This window comes from Dermacentor andersoni, chromosome 1 (genome assembly GCF_023375885.2).
Source record: "Dermacentor andersoni chromosome 1, qqDerAnde1_hic_scaffold, whole genome shotgun sequence".
Classification (NCBI taxonomy): domain Eukaryota; kingdom Metazoa; phylum Arthropoda; class Arachnida; order Ixodida; family Ixodidae; genus Dermacentor; species Dermacentor andersoni.
The window spans coordinates 45,404,421-45,412,308 of record NC_092814.1 but is presented as its reverse complement, the minus strand read 5'-3'; positions in this window follow the sequence as shown (position 1 = coordinate 45,412,308).

Sequence of the window (7,888 nt, the reverse complement as noted above, 5' to 3'; positions counted from 1 at the left end):
ATGAGGGTAAAAATAGTCATTTTTCGCGCTCTTTATTAGGCTGGCGCAATTTTATTTTACTCTCACAGCACTTAGTGTGGTGCATACCGAGAAACCTATTAGGCGCTCTCTTCTTCGTTGGAGTCATCACATGATGAGCCCAGCGCGCCGTTTCGCGCATGTCTTGATCCTAGAACGAATCTGCTTAATTGACTTAAGAAAACGACCGAAACCCGCAATAAATTTCACAGAAAGTTAGAGAGCGATTGTTCAATCATGCATCATCATGTTTGCCATCTGTTTTACCATTAAGGAGGGCAATAATATTACTTCGACAGCAACTAAGAAGTGACATTCGCTGCTTCGCGACTCTCTTATTGACGCGTTAATGTCGCTGGTAGGGGTGCATGTAGCGCTTTACGCGATGTAGGAAACTGCTGTCCCCGGCATAACAACTGATTTGGCGGAAATTTTACTCCCCCTTTTCATCTTTCTATTTTATTATTATTATTTTTTTTTATTATGGGGCTTTACGTGCCAAAACCACTTTCTGATTATGAGGCACGCCGTAGTGGAGGACTCCGGAAATTTCGACCACCTGGGGTTCTTTAACGTGCACCTAAATCTAAATACACGGGTGTTCGCATTTCGCCCCCATCGAAATGCGGCCGCCGTGGCCGGGATTCGATCCCGCGACCTCGTGCTCAGCAGCCTAACACCATAGCCACTGAGCAACCACGGCGGGTTTTCATCTTTCTACATTCTATAAAAAATAAAATTATTTTTTGTTGTCACAGTTTGGGTAAAATCACCGTAGCGGTGGCGGTCCTTTGATGGCTACCTGACGCGAGAAGTCGCATTCTCATTTAGAGGACTCGTCGGTCAATTATTTGATTACATTGATTAGGTGGAGTAAAACATGTAGCACCAACGTTTTTTTGGTTGTTTGTTTTTTCTCTTTGAAGTCAATGCTTGGAGTCAATGCACGCCACATGCGAATGCTGTTTCTGTCCGCTTTGAATAGGCAATTGGAGTGGAAAATTTAGAATCTACATGTGTGTTTTCTAGTTTTAATTACGTCTTGCCGGGTAATTAAGTCGATATTCGCTTCTGTTTCATTTCAGTACTTCCTCGGCATAGGCCATATGCATATTCTCACTAGCATATAATAATTTGTTAATTGTGCGGTATGCGTCCCGAAGCGACACATGGCCCCTGCGTTACGCCATAGAGGTGGGCACCGGATAAATGTGGGGAGTAGGAGGAATTAATCTCTTTTTTTTTTAGTGGGTTTCTTTTTAGTAGTGGGCGGACAAGCGATGCTGTTGCTGTCGTGGGGAAGTCGCCGGTCCGTGAGTTGGACCGCGGCAAGCGTTCCTGTGTCGTATTCGTATTTGGGTTTTACCCACTCAGCCTAGCTCCCCCCCACCCACCCACCCAATAAAAAAAAAAAAAAAAAGAATTTAATTCCTCCTACTCTCCACATTTATCCGGTGACCACCTCTATGGCGTAACGCAGGGGCCATGTGTCACCTCGATCGCCTGCGTTTGCTGACATGTACTCGCACCAAAGCCAGAGCGGCGCGCTCCAGCTCTGTAGCAGACGACGCGAAGCGCCTCCCCTAGGGGCGTGTGCGCCTGTGCCGCTTCGCTTCAATGCGCCGCCGCGCCGGACACACTGGTGCACCGCGGAGCGCGGCCACGGTGAGCCGTGTTCGCGCTAAGAGTGGACGACCCTGTACATCATAAACAGCAGTGAGGATAAAGGGCACCCCTGCCTCAGTCCCTTGTTGATATGAGCTTTCTTCTCGCTACTCATCCCTTCCCATTCAACGCAAACGGTATTTTCTAGGTAAATATCTCTCAAAAGCTATAGAGAATCGTCACCTAAGCCTTCCCCTTCCAGAATATCCCACAAAATGTTGCGGTCTACGTTGTCATAGGTTACTGTAATGTCTAAAAAGGGCGCATATAACGGTCTGCTTTTTACTTTTGATATTTCAATATACTGAGTAAGAACAAATAAGTTATCTAAACGCCTACCTATTCTGAAGCCATTCTGAAGTTCTCCCAAAATGCCACTATTCTCTGCCCATGCTTGAAGCTTTAATTTGATTGCCTGCATTGCTAGCCTGTATATTACCGATGTAATGGTCAACGGTCTATACGAGTGAATTCTATCTTTCTCCCCCTTACCTTTATAAATTCTTCTTTGTCGCCAACTGTCTGGTATTCGTCTATCTTTTAAAGTTTTTTGCACTGCTTTCACCAGGGCTCCCTTACTTTTTGGTCCTAGTTCATTAATCAGCCTAACGGGAACCTCGTCTAGCCCTGTGGCTGTGCGCTTAGGAATTTTCTCTTCGGCTTTCTTCCAGTTGAAATTTCCTGGGTCTCTTTTATGCTCTTTTTTTCTTCAAGTACAACGTCGTTATTGCCTTGGAAAGATTCGGCTGTTACTTTTTGGATGTAATTTATTGCGGCTTCTCCTTCCAGTCTGTTTACATCTTCGTCTAGGATATGTTGTTGACTTCCTGCCTAATAATTTTATGTGGTTCCAAAATATTCTAGGTGCGGCCGTCTTTTTCTCACGTATTTCTGATAATTAACATTCACTTTTATCTTTGCATGCACCAGTATTTGAACCATAGACTCTTTCTCTCGGTATATTTCCTATTTACTGGCTACTTCATCCTGCGGCAACTGCGCCTTCTTTGCCTGCCTGTGCTCTCGAGATGCTTCTCGTATCTCCCTGTTCCACCAGCTTTTCGGTTTCTTTTTTCCTTTCCAACGGACGTGTTGTTTCTCTTTCTGTATTTCTGTCGTTATTGCACTTAAAAGCTCACTATATTCCCTCTCTTTATTTGGCCATTTGCCAAGTTCTTCCTCTACTCTAGTGACTATATTTGTTATTTGTTCAGCGTTCAAATTTGAACTGGCCATCTTGCACTCCTTGCTCTCTTTCCCAATTACATATCCCATTTTCAAAATGATGCGTTTATGGTCACACCCTATGCTGCTATACCCTTCCTCATCAATGACCTTTTATCTCAACTTGTCATGAATTCCTTCTGTTCTGATCAAGCAGTGTGGCTTGCCGAGATAGTCGATTTCTCCGTTCCTATGTGTTTAGCCTCTCGAGCTAAAGTTTGCTGTTAACGCAAAAGGTAAGTCGTAAGACCACCAGTTGGTGAAAATGAGTCCGGATCCTTCCTCTACGGCGTCCCTCATGGCTCACTATTTAGAACGCTAACGCTTTCGCTTTCTCCCGGCGCTGTCGGCGGCGCCAGCAGGATGAGCTGTGCGCCTACGCCCCTCAGGAACATACCGACGTCCTACACCCGTGAGCTACCAGCGGACGTCCTACCACCTTTCCTTGCACCATCTCCCCCTCACTTCCGCGAATGCCGACGCCGATCGCCTTCTCCACGTGGTCGCTGAGCGTTGCCTGTGCGCCCGGGTTCCTAATTTACGGCTTGCCAGCTCCCTGAATCCCACTAGGGAAAACTCCAAGTTGCAGTTTTAGGATGGAGGAGCGACCATCGAACCTGTTATTAGTCTTTGTATAAGGTGTCCTGCACTGTTCACCGGCGGCCATATAGCGTGTGTGTCTTGCCGAGCGCAAGGTTATTGACAAAAATGTATCCGACATTCTTCGACGAAATATCATTTGTCCAATTCCGCAAGTCCCGGGTCTTCCCCAGTCGTTCTAATGCAGAAAACAGTGCTCGCCTGTCTTACCCAGGCATGGACTACAGCTCAATAAAAAAGTGCACCTTCGCAAGCAAGACCATCAAGATACTGGGCCACTTGATCAGCAAAGAAGATATTTGACCGGACCCTGACAAGCTTGCTGCCGTCTTCAGCTTCCCCGTCCGCTGCGTCGAAAAGACTTGCGTAGTTTCCTCGGCCTCGCCTCCTACTTTCGGCGCTTCATACTGAACTTCGCGGAGCTTGCATCCCCGCTTCATCAACTACTCGCAAGTGCTGTACGCTTCGTTTGGTCCGCAGACTGCGAAAGTACTTTCCAGGCTTTGAAACATGCCCGTCGACGTCCCACCCAGGACTGTGCCACTTCGATCCTACCGCACTCACCATCCTTCACACACTGACGCTAGTGGTCATGGTCTTGGAGCCGTTCTTTCAACGTGACCATATACCTCCCGTGAACAAGTCATTGCTTACGCTAGTCGTTCTCTAACCCCTGCAGAGAAGAATTACGCGGTCACTGAGCAATCATGATAAACAGTGCCAGTGCAAAAATTCCGCCCATGAGCACCATTTCACAGTCGCTACCGATCATCACGCATTGTGCATGCTGGGTTTCATCGCGGAAGAACTTATCGGGACGTCTCGGTCTGTGGGTACTTCGCTTACAGGAGTACGACTTCGATGTCACCTACAGGTCTGGAGAGAAGCATGAAGGCGCCGATGCTATTTCTCGCTATCCTCTTCCGATCCCTAATCGCTCATCATCGCCTTCCCACACCAGCGTAAACATCGAGTCGTATTCACTCGCTTTACCTATCACAACGCAAGACTGGCTAGGCCCCGACCATCATTCCGTCCTTGTTTCCAACCAACGTGCCGACCCATACATGTCGGACTATTCTTGAACGACTGGGAGGTTCCTCTTCACCCCCGAACGCCCGACTTTGTCGAAAACTCAAACAATTCAACGTTCATGGTGGGACTTTACATTTACCATATTGATGGCAACAGATGGGTCCCCGTTATACCGCGTTCTCTACAACGTGAGATTTTGGAAGCACGGTGATACGACGGCCGGTGATCTCGGCTATCACAAGACGTACGATGGAATCCGAAATCGCTGTTCCTGGCCTGGCCTCACTTCAGCCGTTGCCAAGCACGTCAACTCTTGCGTGCCTTGCCAACGCCGCAAACGATCCACATCTGCCTCCACTGGGCTCTTGCAACCTCTCTCTGGTCCCGATTCGCCCTGCTCGCATCAGGCACCATTCACAAGATGTCTAGTATACCATCCACAGACCACTGGCTTGACAGAACGTTTCTATCACACTCTCACACATGATTGCAAGACTGTACATCCGCCCGGACCAGACGAACTAGGATGCGATCCTGCCGTTCGTAACTTTCGCCTACTTTACTGCCATGTCATCGGCTTTTCTCATTTTTCCTTGTGTACGGCCACTCAGCAGGTTTCGTGCTGGATGCCTCTTTCTTAGGCTGCAGTAGCCTCCTCAGCTCCTTTTTCCAAGCAGTTTGTTTCTCGCCTCGCCCACTGCCGTCACCTCTCATGTATTAACACCCGCATCTCCCAGGAAGCCCGCAATTAAGGTAGGTATACGACTTGACTCGCCGCGCTGTGGCTTTCTCCACTGAAGATCAAGTTCTTTGGTCACTTGTGCGTACTCCCAGCTTATGCGACAAATTACTCAGTCGTTTTATGGAACCTGTAATGGTTGGGGTCGGGCATGAAATAGATGGTAGCTGGCCCATGCCGTCGTCCAACTCATCCACGCTGAGGACGTTGTTGAAGGGAGAGACTTGTTCTCATCGAGAACGAGGAATATGGGATTTATTTACAGTATCTACATGAGAACGTTACAGTTAATCAATCTAGCATGACTGAGAGAGAATGCACACTCAGCAGCCGCGCCACGGCTGCTTATAAACACTCTGTCCTCCCTAGATCCCTAGGTGAGAAATCCCTAGGGTGAGGGAATTGGTCGACGTTCAACCGTCGACCAATTCGGAGCGTTCAAAGTCATCGTAACCGACCCGCCTTTGAGGGGGAGGGTTTACACACTCACTTCCGCACAGGTTTCACTAACCACACTGAGGTGAGAGGGTTCTCGCAGACACGGGTCTTGCCCTGAGCAGGCGCCTCTTGGTCCCAGAGTTGACCCCGCAGACAGTGGCCGCCACGTCTGTCTATTGACTGACGACTTCTAACACCCGTGAGACGGCGCCGCAAAACACCTTCTTCCAGGAGTTCCACCGCTTCAAACAAACCGTGATGGTGACGGCGAATCCACTAACAATACTTTGTCCGCCGACCACGCCTAGACATGGTGGTGCCGACGGGCTGGGGACTGTCGTATTGTCGTCCTTACAAAGCGAGTCGCCGCAGTAGACATAGTGGCGCCGTTCGGTTGGGGACTGTCGTATTGTCGTCCTTAGAAAGCGAGTCGCCGCAGTAGACATGGTGGCGCCGTTCGGTTGGAGACTGTCGCTTCCCCGAAGATCGCCAGCCTCCGCAGGTCGAACGTAACAGACCTTACCGAGTTATTGAATAGACACTCTCAGTTAATTATCGCGTCTCACCTGTTCGTGCTCCTTCCGACGGTCGTTGCCGCGGGACAGAGATAGTGCATGTCTCGTTTAAAACCATGTACTCGGCTCATTTCATACTACCACCGGTAGGAATTAGTGTGAGGGCAATATGGTATGGTATGGTATTGTATGGTATGGTATGGTATGGTATGGTATTCCTTATGCGATGGCGCACACCCACTGTGGGGGATTGGCCAAGATTTGGGTGAAATTGGGCTATCTTTATTAAAAGACCAAAATTGGTAAAGCTAACTGGAGGAAATGAACAAAAATAAAATGTTTAAGAATTCAAGACAATCTTTTTGTAGCACTTATAAAATCCTCCACGGTTGAGCAAATATCCCTGTGGCACTTTCCAAGAGAGGAGGCTCCTAGAGAAAGGATATTTATAATTGAAAAGCTCAAACCAAGCTGTCTAAATCTTGATTCTAGATTTTTTCTTAAAGAAGTGAAACGGCGGCAGAATATGAAAAAATGATCTATTGTTTCATCTTCTCCACAGACTGGGCACAGAGGGGAGGGCACCAGACCAGCCCTGTGACGATAGAAGTTTAATTTTGGTATTCGACAACGTAATCGGGTAAAGATGACTTCAGTTTTTCTGGTGTGAAAGGAATTTTTGGGCCAAGCGAATAGGTGGTGTCGATATTCTGAAAAATTAGCTACAGCTGGGTTCAAAAAGTCTTGAGTAATTGTGTATCTCCTGAATCTAGTAGTCGTCAGGTAAGCTATTGTAGGAAGTAATGGTAATACAGGGCCACTGAGGGCCTCTCTCGCGAGACTGTCAGCCATTTCGTTCATGACTAATCCTTTATGTCCAGGCACCCAAAGCAATCTAATTAAATTTACGTGGGCAGGCACTAGAAAATGAAATGTACGTAAAAGGTTAGTGACACCATTTGCTGTGAGCGAGGAACATAAGGATAAAGAATCTGTTATTATTACTACCGCCGATATTGACAAATTTAGGTTGCGTAAGGCTAGGACTACAGCTAGAAATTCAGCCAAAAATACGGAATAGAAGTCCGGAATCCTGATTGCAAATCACCAGTCTAGAGCGGGAGAGAAAATGCCAATTCCAGATTTTTCTTCACACTGTGAGGCGTCTGTCGCAATGACCGTACTTATAAACTCAATAAATGGTCCTGTAATAAGCCGTTTAATATATTATAAGGGAGATGTTTTGCATTGTTTGGGTAGATGTCACCATATATAATTTGTAGGTTCTCTCGCGCATCACAAATAGGCGGTACCTCCCAGAGACGTACATTTAAGGGATTTATCAATGTTTGTACGAAGACCACCTGTGGTGTATGAAAACGATGCCAGTGTACTCCGAAGAAGAGTGCAGGCTGGGAAATGAATATGTATTTCAATCTTGTAATAGGGGATTCATACAATTTTAAGACTGTTTGCACCGTCAGTAACCGAAATCTACACAATATTGAGGGCAACCTGACTTCTTGGTGTAATATGTTATTAGCAATATATACAGTCGTAGGGCTTCCCGCTCAAGTAGAACAAGGGGACGTAATTTATAAACTGGAGCACCAGAAAATAAAACACATCCAAATTCTAAACTGGGCCGCACATA